Source organism: Hemitrygon akajei, chromosome 1 (assembly GCF_048418815.1).
Source record: "Hemitrygon akajei chromosome 1, sHemAka1.3, whole genome shotgun sequence".
Lineage (NCBI taxonomy): Eukaryota > Metazoa > Chordata > Chondrichthyes > Myliobatiformes > Dasyatidae > Hemitrygon > Hemitrygon akajei.
In genome coordinates this window covers 96,104,097-96,123,190 of record NC_133124.1, presented here as the reverse complement: position 1 = coordinate 96,123,190, position 19,094 = coordinate 96,104,097, and positions in this window count along the sequence as shown.

The following is a 19,094-nucleotide window of genomic DNA, read 5'->3' as shown; positions in this document are numbered from 1 at the left end:
CATTTGGGATGTCCTGGAATGGAAAGCCTCATCCTTGGAGCAGATGTGGCGGAGATGGAGGAACTAGGAATAGGGAATAGCATTCTTACATTTGGCAGGGTGGGAAGAGGTATAATCAAGGTAGTTATGGGAATCAGTGGGTTTATAGAAGATGTCAGTGGACAGCTTAAAAAAAGAGGACATTTAGGATTTCCTGGAACGGAAAGCCTCATCCTTGGAGCGGATGCCCTGGGGGGGGGGGGGGGGGTGTCCAGGAGGAGGAGGAGGGTTGAAGACAGGAGAAAGAGTCATCAATAGGGGGAGGGGAATCCTTGTTAAAGTAGTAGGTTCGGAGACGTAGGCGACAGAAGAAGAGTTCAGCGTCATGGCGAGCACGGAACTCAGTGAGGTGTGGACGGAGGGGGACAAAAGTGAGGCCGTTGCTAAGGAGAGAACATTCTGCCTCAGAAAGGGGAAGGTCAGAGGGGATGGTGAAGGCATGGCAAGGGTTAGGGCTGGGGTCAGAGGAGGGTAAAGAGTGGGAGGTCTCAAGAGGGAGAGGGTGTTGGGATGTTCAGGGAGTGCGGGGTGAGGGGAGGATGAGAGATCAGAGGAATGGAGGGGGGATGAGGGGTGGAGGGAAGGTTGGGAGTCGCAGGGAGGATGGGTAGTGGAGGAATAAGATGATTGGTATGACCTAGTGGCAATAAGAACAGTCCTGGTCTGGAGAGGGTCAGGATCTTGGTCTGAGCTGGATCTAGAGCTGGGGGTGGCAGAGCCTGAGGCCTGCAGGGTGCCAGAACTGTGGTCCAAGTCAGAAGCAAGTGAGTCCATGGCCCGCCGGGGGCTAGTGCTCATGTCCGGGAGGCCGTGGTGCCAATCGGGGTCAGAGTCAGAGGTGGATGGGTCTTTGGCCTGTTGAACGCCTGAGAAGTCGAAGTCCGAGGGGTTGGGGTCCAGGCTGGAGGCAGTCGTCGTCGTGGGCTGCAGTGCCGTGAGCTTGTGATCCTTCTTGGATGTGAGGAAGGAGAAAAAATGGAGGTTGGAGGCGTGAATCCAGTGGAGAATGAAGTGTAGGAGAGGTCCATGGCAGATGGTGGAGACCGAAGCCCAGAGTGGTGGCAGAGAGAGGGTTAGGGCCATCGGTATCTCCGCATGGCGGTGAGCATGGCTCGGAGAATCCAGTGGGAGCAGCGGTCAATAAAATGGAGGTACCTAGGATCCTCACTGGGCTCAAACTGGGAGGCCTGGAACCAGAGCTGGAATCACTGCGGTATGAGTTTCTCGACTTCCTAACTGGAAGACCACCGTCTGTGCGGGTTGGTGATAACATCTCTTCTTTGCTGACGATCAATACTGGTGCACCTCGGGTGTGTGCTTAGCCCGCTGCTGTACTCTGTATATACACATGACTGTGTGGCTAGGCATAGCTCAAATACCATCTATAAATTTGCTGATGATACAACCATTATTGGTAGAATCTCAAGTGGTGACGAGAGGGTGTACAGGAGCGAGATATGCTAACTAGTGGAGTGGTGTCACAGCAACAACCTTGAACTGAGCGTCAGTAAGATGAAAGAGCTGATTGTGGACTTCAGGAAGGGTAGGACGAAGGAATACATACCAATCCTCATAGAGAGATCAGAAGTGGAGAGAGTGAGCAGCTTCAAGTTCCTGGGTGTCAAGATCTCTGAGGATCTAACCTGGTCCTAACATATTGATATAGTTGATTTATTATGCTTTATTTTATTTATTATTTTTTTTTCTCTCTCCGCTAGATTATGTATTGCATTGAACTGCTACTGCTAAGTTAGTATATTTCAGGTCACATGCCAGTGATAATAAACCTTATTCTGATTCTGATTGATAAATAAATAAGTACATACATACATATATAATAACAAAACTATCCTATTAGAACCATAGAACATTACAGCACAGAAACAGGCCTTTTGGCCCTTCTTGGCTGTGCTGAACCATTTTTCTGCCTAGTCCCGCTGACCTGCACCTGGACCATATCCCTCCATACACCTCTCATTCATATACCTGTCCAAGTTTTTCTTAAATGTTAAAAGTGAGTCCGCATTTACTACTTCATCTGGCAGCTCATTCCACACTCCCACCACTCTCTGTGTGAAGAATACCCCCTTAATGTTCCCTTTAAACTTTTCCTCCTTCACCCTTCACCCATGTCCTCTGTTTTTTTTCTCCCCTAAGTTCAGTGGAAAAAGCCTATTGTTTTCTTACATGGTGTCTGATCTAAAATTGATTTACCAGAAAGAGACTTTGTTATTTCTTTCTCTTTAAAAAGGAATTTGACTGGCATTGGCAGACTGGATCGGACAGCTGCAGAACTGACTGTGGGATGCTCAAACACTACAAAGTTTAGTACAATTAATAGTATGTACTTTTTGTCACCATGTATTTGCTAAGATATTCATCCCATGGGTACCTCAGTGGTGATACAAGTGACAGCACTGATCCTACTGAGCTCATCTTTACCATGGATGTACAATCCCTCTGCATGTTCATCCCATACTAGGATGATCTGAGGGTTTTGTGCTTCTTTCCCTTAGCAGAGATCCAAACAGTTCTCTTTCACTAACCCACACAAAATGCTGGAGGAACTCAGCAGGCCAGGCAGCATCTATGGGAAACAGTACAGTTGATGTTTCGAACCAAGATGTTTCTTGACACGAAACATCAACTATACTTTTTTTCCATAGATGCTGCCTGGCCTGCTGATTTCCTTCAGCATTTTATGTGTATTGCTTGGATAACTGGAGCACCAATCATGAGTTGGAGAGCAGGGAAGGTTCAGGCATGACCGCTGCGTGGTGGAGCGGTCATCAATGGAGTGATCTAAGGCAGAATGGTAGGGCTTTGGCTCATTCGGGCTTCAGCGAGGTAAGTGGTCTTCATGTTTTTTGCCTTGCATTTTTTTTGGAGGAATAGAGAGCATGTCTGTAGGGTTAGCACTTTGCTGTGGGTATCAGATGTGGGAATCCTGGGAATCTTCCAGTCTCCCAGATGGGCACATGTGTACCAGATGCACCGAGATGCAGCTCCTGAGAGACCATGTTAGGTATCTGCAGCTTATTAGAGAAAGTGAGCAGGAGATAGATAGGAGCTACAAGTAGTTAGTCACCCCGAAGCTGCAGGAGTTAGATAAGTGGGTGACTGTCAGGGAAGGGATGGGAAGAGCTCAGATAATGGAGAGCACCCCTGTGGCCATCCCCCTCAGTAATCATTATCTCATTTTGGATGCTGTTGAGGGGGGTTACCTGACAGAGGACGACCATGACCATTGGGTCTCTGGCACTGAGCTTGATTCCATGGTGCAGAAGGGAGAGAAGAAGATGAGGAATGTGTCAGTCATAGGGGATTCCATAGTGAGGGGAACAGACAGGAGGTTCTGTCAGCCCAACAGAGATAGCCACATGGTGTGTTGCCTCCCAGGTGCCAGGGTATGGGGTGTCTCAGATCAGGTGCAGGAAAGGAAAGGAAAGGAAAGGAAAGGGTGAACAACCAGAAGTCTTGGTACTCATTGATATAGTGTACATAGGAAGAAGTCTTGGTACACATTAACATAATGACATAGGTAGAAAAAGGGAGGAGGTCCTGAAGAGAGAATTCAGGGATGGGTAGGAAGCTGAAAAGCAGGACTTCCAGGGTAGTAATCTCAGGATTGCTGCCTGTGCCATGTGCTAACGAGTGCAAGAATAGCATGATCAGCCATATTAATGCCTGGCTGAGAGACTGGTATGGGGGCAGGGCTTTGGGTTCCTGGACCGTTGGGGCCTCTTCTGGGGGAGGTATGACCTGTATGAAAAGGACACATTACACCTGAATCCAAAGGGTTCCAATATCCTAGCAGGCAGGTATAATAGAGCTGTCAGGGAGGGTTTAAACTAATTTGACAGGGGGATGGGAACTGGAATGATAGGGCTGAGGAAGGGGAAAACAGAAATAAATCAAAGATAGCGTACAACAGAGATGACAGAAAGGATAGGCAGGAGATGAGGCATAATCACAGCCAGTGGGATGAGTTCCAGGTCCATAGAGACGTTGTGCAGTTAAAACAGAAAACAATAAACACTGGACTGAAAATGTTATATTTGAACGCATGCAGCATAAGAAATAAAATGGACGATATTGAAGTTCAGCTACAGATTGGTAAGTTTGATGTTGTGGCCATCACTGAAAGTCCTGGACCTGATGGAATGCACCCTTGGTTTCTGAAGGAAATAGCTGGAAAGATTGCGGAGGCATTAACAACGATCTTTCAAGAATCGTTAAATTCTGGCATTGTACCAGATGACTGGAAAATTGCAAATGTTATTCCGCTATTTAAGAAGGTTGGAAGGCACAGAAAGGAAACTATAGACCTGTTAGCCTGACATCAATGGTTGGGAAGTTGTTGAAATCGATTGTTAGGGATGAGGTTACGGAATACCTGGAGGCACATGACAAGATAGGCCAAAGCCAGCATGGTTTCCTGAAAGGAAAATCCTGCCTGACTAACTTACTGCAATTTTTTGAGGAAATTAAAAGCAGGATAGACAAAGGAAATCCAGTAGATGTGGTGTACCTGGATTTTCAGAAGGCCTTTGACAAGATGCCACACATGAGGCTGCTTAGCAAGAAAGAGCCCATGGAATTACAGGGGAGTTACTAGTGTTATGACCCCAGCCCCCTCCTTTGTGAGCATCGCAAGAGAGAGAGAGAGAGAGACGTGCTGAAATTGGACTCAGGAAGATAAGAGAGAAGCCTTAAGGTTTGGAATGTGGTCTGGCCTCTCAGCCAGACAAAAGCCATGGACATAGCCATTGTCTCTTGGAGACACCTTTGTGAAATGGGGACTGGACTATGTGCAAACCCTCAGGGCAATGTGGGCTGGGTGATGGGGAAAGATTGCCACACCCCACCCTGATTGACAGCTACAATCCTGCAAGTCCCGATAAAAAGGTGGGCTGCCGAGGCGGCCCTTCAGACACACCAAGGAGACACACGAAGAAGACACGATAGCGCTTCCCGACGGAGCGGGAAGCCATTTTGAAGGAAGCCACGTGCGTTAGATTCCGGATCGGGAGTCTGTGGCTGAAACCAAAGGAAAACCGTTTTAACTAACAACCGGGATTTGCTTCGCAAAGACGACGGGCAAGTGTTCCTTTTTCTCACCAATCCTCTCTCTCCAACACGTGAAATGCCAGCGGTTCCCAAACGGAAAAGCCTGCAGATTTATGAGTGACTGTTATATTCCATTGGACTCAGTATTATCCCCTAGACAACGATAGAGCTTATTTCTGATTGATTATTACTATACCTGTGTTTTAGATTGAGTTTTGACGACGTATATGATCTGAATGTTTTGTATTAACCATACGTTTGTGCCCCTTTATAAATAAAAAACGTTTGAAAATAGTACCATCAGACTTCAGCGGACCTCTCTATCTTTGCTGGTAAGTCACCCGGTTACTGGGAACATAACAAGTGGGGTACTCATCTCGGGATTTGAAACCAAAGGAGAGGGTCAGTGAATCGGGCTGTAAGTGCAAACTTGAATCTGGGTACGCAGGTAGCCAGACAGAAAACCAGCAAAGATGGACGTGGATGAATTTATGAGAAACCCGACTCTGGGGGCGCTAGGGGCGGCTACCAAATTAGACTTGGTAAATCTGGCAAAGGAGTTAGACCTCACAGAGGTGAGGTCATCAATGAAAAAGCAGAAAGTGCGAAGGGTCATAACTCAGTATTACATTGGGAAGAAGGTGTTTGCAGCTGAGGATTTGGAAAATATCCCCGAAAAGAGATTAGCGGGTGGGACAGATCAGTTAGAGTTGGAGAAAGTAAGGTTGGAGCATGAATTTAAAGTAAAGCAGCTAGAGGCAGCTGAGAAAGAAAAGGAAAGGGAGCAGGCGTTCAAACTAAAGGAATTAGAGGTGATACTGGCTCATGAGCTCCAGCTAAAGCAGCTGGAAGCCGCTGAGAAAGAGAAGGAAAAGGAACGGGCTGAGAAAGAGAAGGAAAAGGAATGGGCTGAGAAAGAGAAACAAAGGAGCTATGAGTTGGAGCTGGACAGGCGAAGGCAAGAGTGAAGAGCTCAAGAGGTAGAGAGAGAGGAGGGGTTTGATGTTAGTCGGGCATTGAGGTTGGTCCCCCCGTTCGAGGAGACTGATGTTGATAGTTTTTCTTGCTTTTTGAAAAGGTGGCAGTGAATCAGAAGTGGCCCAGAGAGCAGTGGGTGGCGTTGTTACAAAGTGTGTTACGAGGGAAAGCACAGCGGGCATATGCAGCATTGCCCCCGGAAGGGGAAGGGAATTATGACCAAGTAAAGGAGGCCATTCTCCGAGGTTACGAGTTAGTACCTGAAGCGTATAGACAAAGGTTCAGAAATTTAAGGAAAGGGTGGAATCAAACGTATACCGAGCTAGCCCATGAGAAGGGTGTGCTCTTGGACCATTGGTGCACCGCGGAAAAGGTGGCCGAGAATTATGGGCGTCTCAGGGAGTTATTTTTGATTGAGGAATTTAAAGGTTGTGTTCCGGAAGAGATCCGGATGTATTTGAATGAGAGGACGAATCAGTCCATCTCAGAAATTGCTAGGTTCGCAGATGAATATGCCCTAACCCACAAGACAAAGTTTTCCTTGCCAAAAAGTTACCAGAGAGACCGTGGGAACGGTAGAGAAAGCCCGCTGGCTGAGGCGGAGATCCCGCTGGGAGCTAGTGGTAAAAAAGAGGAGGAGAGGCAAGACGGCAGGAGAGGTCCTGGCTTGACCTGTTTTAATTGTGGAAAGGTGGGTCATATTGCATCTAAGTGCTTTGCTCCGAGAGAGGAGCCAGAGAGAAGGAAGACAGCGGTCCCTATCGGGTGTGCCGTGGTAATTATAAAATCGGCAAGAGGGTCCCAGGTAAGCAGAGAGCGCGAGGGGTCGGAGATTTATCTGTCACATGGAACCGTGTCTGTGAGGAAGGGGGACCCGTACGGATTTGGAGAGACACAGGGGCGGAGCTATCCTTGATTAGCCGTAATGTGTTAAAATTCGGACCTCGGACGGGAGAGGTAGCCCTGAGAGGCATAGGAAACCGGACCGAGGTAGTGCCTTTGCATAGGGTCCTTCTAGATTGTGAGTTGGTGTCGGGACCAGTGGAACTGGGGGTCCTGCCGGAGTTGCCGGGGGAAGGCATGGACGTCCTTCTGGGTAACGACCTAGCGGGAGGGAAGATGGGTGCAGCTGTGAAGCTGACAACCCAGCCCGTGAGAGTTTAGGACCCTCCCTCAGATCCAAAAATCTATCCCGCATGCGCGGTCACTCGCAGCCTGTCGAGAGCGGCAGCTGAGAACGAGAGCAGTTTAAAATTGGCCAGTTTTGATTTGGCCCAGACGTCTTTACCGACCCTGTGCCACGAGGGTTTCAGGGCAGTAAAACGAGGAATAGTAACATAAAAGGGGGTAAGGGAGAGAAGGTAGATCTTCCCTTAGCGAAGGAAAAGGTCCTAGAGGTAGGAAATAAAGATGAGAAACAGATAAAGCTGTTAAAAGGTCCAGGGTTGGACATGGATGATCTGTCTGGTTTGGCAGAACTGTTTGAAGAAGTTGAAAATTCTAAAGGTGTTCCCGATAATGAAATGAGGGCAGTCCTAGATGAAAAGGATGCCATTACCTTGAAGAAGTCTGCTGGGTTGGCAGATGAGGTTGTTTCAGCCCGCGGGGTTGAGTTTACTCCGGAAGTGAGTTGCCCAGAGAGTAACTGGGAGGATCAGGGGAATTTAGAATTTGAAACGGGTACGGGTATTGAAAGCCTGGAAGAGGCCAATGCCCTGTGTGAGTGTGTCCAAGATGGGGATGCACGGGGTCCTGAACCTAGTCACGGAGTTCAGAAAAAGTCTGAGGTATTTGACTCAGCTGGACGAGACGGCCGTCCTTTTGGATCAGATAGACTTGGTTCGGGGAAGAAAGGGTTAACCTTGGGAAGTGTGAGTTCCCCGATGGTTGTGCTGAAGGGGGTGTTCAGAGTTAATGTGGAGTTTACGAATGGGGAGATAACTTGTTGTGGAGGAGAACGGTATATCTGTAGTTCCCAAATCAAATGAAAAAAAGTTAAAGTCTAGATTGATGCCTGCGCATCGATTACAGGTTGATTTGGAATGTAAAGGGGCCTCACACGTTATTGTTAATCAAGAAAGCGCTGTGAGGAAGCCGAAATTTAAATGCGGCCGGAGAAAAAGGTTCGAACTGAAACACATCAGCTTGCATGGTCTTGACAAAAGGGTTAACTACCTGTGTAGCATTAAAGAATTGGGTGGAAATTCCCATGATGGACTAGGTTGGGGACACGGAGTTAAGAGAATAACCCTTGTGGAAAGGAAAGGCGGGAGAGTACCTCGCCAAATTACTCAAGTTCCCCACGGGGGGACTCCCCGGAAGAGAGGCGATGGTTAATAGAAATGCCATTTTTAAACAGCAACGCCGGTTGTACGGGTTTGCGCCAAAGCCTGTGAATAATAAAGACAACCCCTTTGGAGACCTGCCGGTAAAGTAAAACGACCGAAACGATTAGTATTTGTATAAACTTTTGTAGATGCACCTAAGCTAAGATCACCCCTCCGTAGTTTTGTTGCTGAAGAAAATAAATAAATAGGTGGCTATTGAGCTGAAGTTTGATGCTACAAGACTTTAGTACGGTACGTGATGTTAAGATATTAAAGAAAGGGGCACTGTAATTGTTACCTGTTTAGATACTGACTTGAATGTATAACGGTAGTACTCTGTGAAGAGAAAAGCTTGTGTAGTATGTTAGATTCCAAAAATCCTGTACGACTCTGTACCAACTTGTTTTTAAACGCTGGTAAAAAACTTTTAAGAGGGGAGGTGTTATGACCCCAGCCCCCTCCTTTGTGAGAATCGCAAGAGAGAGAGAGAGACGTGCTGAAATTGGACTCAGGAAGATAAGAGAGAAGCCTTAAGGTTTGGAATGTGGTCTGGCCTCTCAACCAGACAAAAGCCATGGACATAGCCATTTGTCTCTTGGAGACATCTTTGTGAAATGGGGACTGGACTATGTGCAAACCCTCAGGGCAACGTGGGCTGGGTGATGGGGAAAGATTGCCACACCCCACCCTGATTGACATCTACAACCCTGCAAGTCCCGATAAAAAGGTGGGCTCAGACGCACCAAGGAGACACATGAAGAAGACACGATAGTGCTTCCCGTCGGAGCGGGAAGCCATTTTGAAGGAAGCCATGTGCATTAGATTCCGGATCGGGAATCTGTGGCTGAAACCAAAGGAAAACCGTTTTAACTAACAACCGGGATTTGCTTCGCAAAGACGACGGGCAAGTGTTCCTTTTTCTCACCAATCCTCTCTCCCCAACACGTGAAATGCCAGCGGTTCCCAAACGGAAAAGCCTGCAGATTTATGAGTGACTGTTATATTCCATTGGACTCAGTATTATCCCCTAGACAACGATAGAGCTTATTTCTGATTGATTATTACTATACCTGTGTTTTAGATTGAGTTTTGACGATGTATGTGATCTGAATGTTTTGTATTAACCATATGTTTGTGCCCCTTTATAAATAAAAAACGTTTGAAAATAGTACTATCAGACTTCAGCGGACCTCTCTATCTTTGCTGGTAAGTCACCCGGTTACTGGGAACATAACACTAGCATGGGCGGAACATTGGCTGATCAGCAGAAAACAGAGAGTGGGAAATTAAAGGATCCTATTCTGACTGGCTGCCGGTTACCAGTGGAGTTCCACAGGAATCAATGTTTGGACTGCTGCTTTTTATGATGTATGTCAATGATTTGAACTATGGGATTAATGGATTTGTGGTTAAATTTGCTGATGATACAAAGATAGGTGGAAAAGTGGATAGTGTTGAGAAAACAGAGAGCCTACAGAGAGACTTAGATAGTGTAGGGGAATGGGCAAAGAAGTGGCAAATGAAATACAATGTTGGAAAGTGTATGGTCATGCACTTTGGTGGAATAAATAAATGGGAAGACTATTATTTAGACATGGAGAGAATTCAAAATACAGAAATGTGAAAGGACTTAGGAGTCCTTGTGCACGATACCATAAAGGTTAACCTCCAGGTTGAGTCGGTGGTGAAGAAGGCAAATGCAAAGTTGGCATTCATTTCTAGAGGCATAAAATATAAAATATATATATATATATAAAATATACAGGGATGTGATGTTGAGGCTCTGTAAGGCACTCGTGAGACTATACTTGGAGTATTGTGTGCAGTTTTGGGCTTCTTATTTTAGAAAGGATATACTGACATTGGAGAGGGTTCAGAGATGATTCACAATGAATTCAGGAATGAAAGGTTTACCGTGTGAGGAATGTCTGGCAGCTCTTGGGCTGTATTCCCTGGAGTTCAGGAAAATGAGCGAGGACCTCATAGAAACATTTCAAATGCTAATAGCCTGAATAGATTAGATATGGCAAAGTTATTTCCTATGGAGCCCAGGACAAGAGAGCATGTCTTCAGGATTGAAGGACATCCATTTAGAAGAGAGATGCAGAGAAATTACTTTAGTCAGAGGGTGGTAAATCTGGAATTTGTTGCCATGACTGGCTGTGGAGGCCAAGTCATTGGGTGCATTTAAGACAGAGATAGATATGTTCTTGATTAGCCAGGGCATCAAAGGGTATGGGGAGAAGGCAGGGGAGTGGGGATGACTGCAAGAATTGGATTAGCCCATGATTGAATGGCGGAGCAGAATTGAAGGGTCAAATGGTGGTGGACTTTAGGAGATCTAGGCCTCATATGGAGCCAGTGATCATTAATGGAGAATGTGTGGAGCAGGTTAAGACCTACAAGTATCTGGGAGTACAGTTAGACGAGAAGCTAGACTGGACTGCCAACACAGATGCCTTGTGCAGGAAGGCACAGAGTCGACTGTACTTCCTTAGAAGGTTGGCGTCATTCAATGTCTGTAGTGAGATACTGAAGATGTTCTATAGGTCAGTTGTGGAGAGCGCCCTCTTCTTTGTGGTGGTGTGCTGGGGAGGCAGCATTAAGAAGAGGGATGCCTCACGTCTTAATAAGCTGGTAAGGAAAGCGGGCTCTGTTGTGGGCAAAGTACTGGAGAGTATAACATCGGTAGCTGAGCGAAGGGCGCTGAGTAGGCTACGGTCAATTATGGAAAACCCTGAACATCCTCTACATAGCACCATCCAGAGACAGAGAAGCAGTTTCAGCGACAGGTTGCTATCGATGCAATGCTCCTCAGACAGGATGAAGAGGTCAATACTCCCCAATGCCATTAGGCTTTACAATTCAACCGCCAGGAGTAAGATATGTTAAAGTGCCGGGGTTGATTGTATTTAATGTATTTAAGTAAACTACTTAAGAACTTTTTAAAAGCTATTATTAATGCTTTTTGAGAGAGTGATTTAGATGCATATCATATTTTTACTGAGTTAAGTATTGTATGTAATTAGTTCTGCTACAACAAGTGTATGGGACATTGGAAAAAATGTTGAATTTCCCCATGGGGATGAATAAAGTATCTATCTATCTATCTATCTATCTATCTATCTATCTATCTATCTATCTATCTATCTATCTATCTATCTATCTACTTCTGTTCCTATATCTTATGGTCTTAAGGTTTTATTGGTTTCCAGCATCTGCAGATTTTTTTCTTGTCTGTCCTTCACTAACCCATTCAGTTACTTGATTGAATGTTTTCTCACATTCTTCAATTCCACTTACTTTGTTCCACATCTGTGCTGCAGAACTGGGAACTACATGGGATAATGCTTCGCTTTCAGTGGCCCTTCAGAGCTGGTGTTACTTTAATTTAATTTTCTATTTTAAGTTTGATACCCAATTTTCGATTAGGGCACATGGATAACAGAGCGCCTATCTACCATTGCCGGATACTTCTACAATACAGAGATCGCCCAAAAACAAACCTCCACAAAGATCTGCTGGCTGAATTACGCGATGTCGGCTTGCTGAGGGGAACAGGCCTACAATCCTCGGACTTGTCTGATGTTGGGAGCCGGAGATGGAGACGTCGAAAGCGATGTGCGAGGAGGCAGAAGCGAGGCAAATGGGCAGGGGTCCGTGCCAGGCTAAAAGCGAACCCTAGCTGGCCGGCTCTCCCGTCCATTCTGCTCACCAACGTCCACTCCCTGGATAATAAAATGGACTACATCTGACTCCAACGTAATACTCGGCGGGGGTACAGAGTTTGCTCCGCGTATGTCTTCACAGAGACATGGCTCACTGATGGGATTTCGGACGCTGCCATCCAGCTAGACGGGCTAGCTTTGTTTCGTTAGGACAGAGATGCAGCTGTCTCCGGTAAGGCTCGCGGTGGTGGCTTGTGTGTCTACATCAACACGGAATGGTGTAAGAACTCTGTACTGGTTTAAAGACACTGCTCATCGTTAGTGGAGTTTGTGGCAGTTCGATGCAGACCATTTTATTTGCCACGGGAATTCACCTCTGTATTTATATTTGGTGTCTACATTCCCCCAGCGCCAATGCTAAGGAGGCGCTCTGTGAACTGTACGGGGCTATTAGCGAACTGCAGAACACACACCCTGATAGTCTGTTTATTGTCGCCAGTGATTTTAACCACGCGAACCTTAAGTCAGTGCTCCTCAAATTCCATCAGTATGTGGACTTTGCAACGAGGGGGGAGAACGCATTGGACCTGGTTTACACAAACATTCCCGACGCGTACTGGATAGAGCCCCGCCCCCACCTCAGATACTCAGACCACATCTCTGTTATGCTAATCCCAGCATACAGACCGCTCGTCAGGCGCTCCAGACCAGTTCAGAAGCAGGTGAAAACCTGGCCAGCAGGAGCCATCTCTGCTCTTCAAGACTGCTTTTAGAACACTGACTGGCACATGTTCAGGGAGGCTGCAACCAATGGCGATTCTACTAACTTAGAGGAGTACACAGCATCAGTGACCAGCTACATCAGCAAGTGCATTAATGATGTTACTCTGTCCAAGACCATCACTATACGTGCTAACCAGAAGCCATGGATGACTGCAGAGGTGTGTGCGCTGCTGAGGTCCCGTGACTCCACCTTCAGAGCAGGCGACAAGGTAGCTTTAACAACAGCAAGGGCCAAACTCTCCCGAGCCATCAGAGGGGAAAAGCGTGCACATGCCCAGCTAATCCACAGTTACTTCCAGGACAGCGGCGACATGCAGTGCATGTGGAAGGGCATCCAGGACATCACCAATTACAGGACATCACCTGACTGTGCAGGTGATGCCTCCCTCCTAAATGCACTGAATAACTTCTACACCCGGTTTGAGGCGGAAGATTACATGGTGGTGAGGAAGTCCACCCCTCCTGCGAATGACCAGGTGCTGTGTCTCTCCGTGGCCGACGTGAGAAGAACCCTGTGCAGGGTCAACCCACAGAAGGCTGCTAGACCAGACAACATCCCTGGTAGAGTGCTCAGAGGATGTGCAGACCAGCTAGCAGATGTTCTCACTGACATCTTCAACATCTCCCTGAGCAGTACCATCGTTCCAACGTGCTTCAAGCCACCACCATCGTCCCCGTGCCGAAGAAGTCTTCAGTGTCCTGCCTAAATGACTACCGTCCCGTTGCATCATCATGAAGTGTTTTGAGAGGCTCGTCATGAGGCATAACAAGACCCTGCTGCCCCCCTCACTGAACCCCCTGCAGTTTGCGTACCGTCCCAACCGCTCAACAGATGACGCCATTGCCACCACCCTCCACCTGGCCCTAACCCACCTGGGCAAAAAAGACACATACTTTCGGATGCTGTTCATAGACTTCAGTTCAGCATTCAACACAATCATCCCTCAGAAACTGATTGGAAAGCTGAGCTTACTGGGCCTGAACACCTCCCTCTGCAACTGGATCCTAGACTTCCTGACTGGGAGACCTCAGTCAGTCCGGATCAGGAGCAGCATCTCCAACACCATCACACTGAGCACAGGGGCTCCCCAGGGTTGCATGCTCAGTCCACTGCTGTTCACTCTGCTGACCCACAACTGTGCTGCAACACACTCCCCGCTGAACATCGACAGCTCCTCGGTAGAGATCGTTAAGAGCACCAACTTTCTTGGTGTTCACCTGACTGAGAATCTCACCTGGTCCCTCAACACCAGCTCCATAGCAAAGAAAACCCAGCAGTGTCTCTACTTTTTGCGAAGGCTAAGGAAAGTCCATCTCCCACCCCCCATCCTCATCACATTCTACATGGATTGTATTGAGAGCGTCCTGAGCAACTGCATCACTGCCTGGTTCAGAAATTGCATCATCTCAGGTCGCAAGACCCTGCAGCGGATAATGAGGTCAGCTGAGAAGATCATCGGGGTCTCTCTTCCCGCCATCATGGACATTTACACTACACGCTGCATCCGCAAAGGAAACAGCATTATGAAGGACCCCATGCACCCCTCATACAAACTCTTCTCTCTCCTGCTGTCTGGGAAAGGGCTCCGAAGCATTTGGGCTCTCACGACCAGACTATATAACAGTTTCTTCCCCCAAGCTATCAGACTTCTCAATACCTGAACCCTGGACTGACACCTTGCCCTACTGTCCTGTTTATTATTTATTGTAATGCTGGTACTGTTTTTGTGCACTTTATGCATCCAGTATAGGTCTGTAGTCTAGTATAGCTTTCTCTGTGTTTTTTTTTTGTTACTTAGTTCAGTCTAGTTTTTTGTACTGTGTCATGTAAACCATGGACCTGAAAAACATTGTCTCATTTTTACTATGCACTGTACCAGCAGTTATGGTCAAAATGACAATAAAAGTTGACTTGACTTTTACAGGACCAGGCATTGCTTAAATCCTACTCAGAGCCTCTTTCTCATCTCTTTCCCCATTGCATCGACAAAGCTCAAAATGTTATCATCTCTGCTGCAAATTGCCTCCATGCTCTTACCCCCCGCCTCCCCCCCCCCACCACTTCCAATCTTCTCTTTCCTATTGGATCCCTCTGGCCCATCAGTTATTGATAAATATTTATTACAAGCCCACAAACTCTCATTGCTATCCCATCTTGTCTCATTGCAAGGATCCCATTATGTTTTACCAGTCCCTCCATCTTCATTCCATTTGCTCCAATGATGAGACATAGTAAACTTGGCTCCTGCTTTTTCATAGCTGATAGGACCCCTAGTCAACTATTTGTGCACTTTTGCTCCTTGCCCTTTGCCTCCCATTCAGAGAAATAATAGTACTTTTTCTGGTCCTCACTTTCAACCCCACCGGCCTCAACAATCAATTTCTGCTACCTTTGGTGAAATTCATCACCTAACACATTTTCCCTACACCTTCAATTTCAGAATTCCAAAGGGATATTCCTTTCATGATTTCCAAATATACTTTTCCATCTCCATCATCTGCTCCTTTTCTTTCAGCACTTTCTCAAGCAATTACTCTTCTAGCTCTTCCATTGCCAACTTCTAAGGACCTAAACGATCCCTCCAAAAGAATCCCTTCAAATTTAGGTTCTTAAAATCTAGTGTATTGAATTCAGTGCTTACGATGTTTCCTTTTCTGTCTATGTATATTGGAGAAACCATATACAGGTTGTCTGATTGCTTTACAGAAAACCTTCATTTAGGTCACAGGAGCGACCCTGAGCTTCTGATTGCTTGTTACTTTAATTCTCTATCCTACTCCCATTCTGACCTCTCTCTATGTAACCTCCTGCACTGTACTAACCAGGTTCAAAGTAAGCTTGATGAACATGTTAGATCTGTGCACATTTGAGCCACCTAGACTCAATATCACAATCAGTCATTTCAGTTTAAGGCACTTGATAAAAATCTTCTTTAAAAAGAAGAAAAAGTGGGGAATGAATATTGTTGGATTCTGTGATAAGGAAATTATCTAGAAAAAAGAAATATGAACAACAAAATTTGTTTCACAGCTTGCTATTTTCTAACTGTGATGATTGTTGAAATGTAACCATTTTATATTTCAGACCACTTCTGATCAAAGAAATTTTGATTTTAACACAAATTTTCAAAGTTAATATCTTGCACTTATAAGTTATTGTACATTTAATAAAGGAGGACACCTCAAAGCACTTCACAGGAGTATGATTGGACGATAATTGCCAACAAAACTAAGATAGAGCCACAGGCACAAGCCCAAAAGAGGATCCTCGAAAAGGTATGATAACACTGGACACTACAGTAATGTAGGGGTTAATGTGATGCTATTACAGCTTGGGGCATTCCGGAGTTCGGAGAAAGCCCCACCTGATGAAGGAAAATGTACCATATATTCCTCTTCTGCCTTTCTAAACAAGGTAGGCAAACCCCCATTCATGTGTATGGCGTAGAGGATATAACATCAGGCCGGCTTGATGGGAAGTGCAACTGGATCCTCTGATGTTACACTAGTTCACTCAGTGATGCCTCCAGCAGTGCAGTAGGCCATCTGTGGTTCCAGTACATACGTGAGCTCCAGCCTGTTTGAATTTTATGATTGACTAAGTAGGTACAAATGTTTTTGAGTTGTACAGAACATGAAATAGTTTGACAGGGGGCAATTCGCTATGGAAACAGCAGCTTCAGCTACCCTTGTGCAAAAGAACAGAATAACAGACCATTAATATAGGATAAGTATTAAATTCAACAGGGAGCTCAGGAGAATTTTTTTTCTCCCACAGATGGGTGAGAATGCCTGACTTATTATAGAACAATACAGAACAGTACGGACATTGTGTCAGAGAATTGTTGCAGTGAATAATATAAATGTATTTAAGAAGCAGTTGAATCAGATTGGATGGCTGCAAAATGAACAGAGAGTTATATTGAAGCATTATATAAAGATAGGATTCTTGAGTGCAGCTTAATAGATATATAATGATTTGAGTGGATTGACCTATTACTCTGCTGAATATGCTGTGTAATCTCAGGCAATTCTGTCATAAAGTGCAGGTCCTTCTCTCAAAGCTGTTATACTCTTCTCCTCTTTGTATATTCATCTGCCTGTTTCTTAAAGGATTCGATGGTCTCTTTTTAACCACTTCCTGTTACAAAGCATTTCAAGCTCTAGCAATTCTGTTTTAAGTAACAAAATCAATTACAGAAGTGTAAAAGGTTTATTAAAAGCACAACAATAATATATTTTGTTTATGTTCCTTTTGAGCATCAGAACACATACAGTATTCTTGTTTGTTTGGGTAAATTGGCAGAAAATTGTCAGCTATGATTCCACAATCTTTGTGACAAATAAGGCTTGAAGTAAATAAAGGGAAATGATTTACAATGACAGATGAGTCACTAAGCTGAGGCCCCAGATTAAAAGGAATTGGCAAAATATAGAGAATTAATATGGGACAGTTTTCTTTTTGTGAGGTGTTTGTTGTGATTTGGAGCACAATGTCTAAAAGATGATAACTTTCAAAAGAGGATTGAATAACATGGCAGGACAGTGAAACTAATAAAAGAAGTCTTTCAATGGGTTGGTATTTAAACAATGGACTAAATGCACAAATTGACGTTGCACTCATTGCCAGTAAGACCAAGAAATTGATTGGAGACTTTAGGAAGGAGAAGTAGAGGGAATCCACACTGGTCCTCATCGAAGAATCAGCAGTGGAAATTGTGAGTGGTTTCATGTTCCTAGGTGTCAACATCTCTGAAAATCGATCCTTGGCCCAACATATTGGTGCTATGTACAAAGAAGGAACGGCAGTGGTTAAATTTCATTAGGAAATTTAAGAAACTTGTTATGCCATCAAGACTGTCATAAATTTCTACAGATTTACTGTGGACAGCATTCTAACTGATTGCATCACCTTGTGGTATGGAGGGGTCACTGCACAGGATCGGAAAAAGCTGCAGTAAGTTGCTAACTCAGTCAGCTCCGTCATGAGCCTGAGCCTCCCCAGCACTGATGACACTTTCAAAAGATAATGACTCCAAACTGTGCCTTCAACATTAAGGACCCCCATCATCCAGGACATGTCCGCTTCTCATTGCTAGCATCAAGGAGGTGGTACAGGGGCCTGAACATACACACTCAGTATTCCAGGAACAGCTTCTTCCCCTGTGCAATCGGATTTCTGAATGGACCATCAACCCATGGACACTTACTATTTTTTTTCTTTTTGCATTACTTACTTAATTTATTTATATATATTTTTTATTGTAATTTTCATTTTTTTACAATTATGAATTGCAATGTACTGCTGCCACAAACAACAAATTTCATGACCTATGCCAGTAATATTAAACCTGAATCTGATTCTCGATCTTTTACTTCTGTGCTAATTCATTCTATGACATGGATCTGACAAAGAGGTGAATATGACTAACACTTTTTTCCTTTTGGAAAACAATTCCAACCTTAGTATTTTATGCTTCACTTCTTCAAAAAATAAGTCCAATACCTTGGACTCAAACACTTTCCAGGAAACCTGTCATGGTTGTTAAAAATCTTCCACATCAAAACAAAAAAATTCTGATTTCTGCCCTAACCTTGGCTTTCACTCTCATTCCTCATACCCTGCTTTCTCCATAACAGATTGGGTTTAATTTTGCAATTCTGTTAAATTTCTTAGACTCATTTCCTTTTAATCTTATTCACAAATAAGTGGACATCCCAAACTCCAACACAGCTGTTGTATTAGATACTCAGGAATTCAGAAACACACAAATCAGAAGTTTGCAAAGAGGCTAACAAAGCTGAGATTGTAGATTTTCATAAGGAAATGATTTCTGAAAGCTACAGATAAAAAGATAAAAGCAAGAACAGGTTTGCACTTACATGGCACGTTGCTTGACCATGTGAGCACAAAGCACTTCTATGGCAATGTACTTTTACTAAGTGTAGGCATAATATAATGAAGAATAATGTTGAGCTGCAAATGTTGGAACAGAACTAAGGCTCATATTATGTCTCCTTGTTCCAGTCGACGAGTTGTGCATCTTCAGGAGCGGATGAGAGACACAAAGCCAAAAGCATAACTTTCTTTTTTAAAAAGCAAGTGAAAATGATTTCTTCAATTGTATGACATGCAAGGATAAATTAATCAATCCTGTGCTGTCAGCAATTAGCCATGATAAAAGAGAATGTGTTCGAAAATTAGAGCCTGTGTACTAATCACAAACAA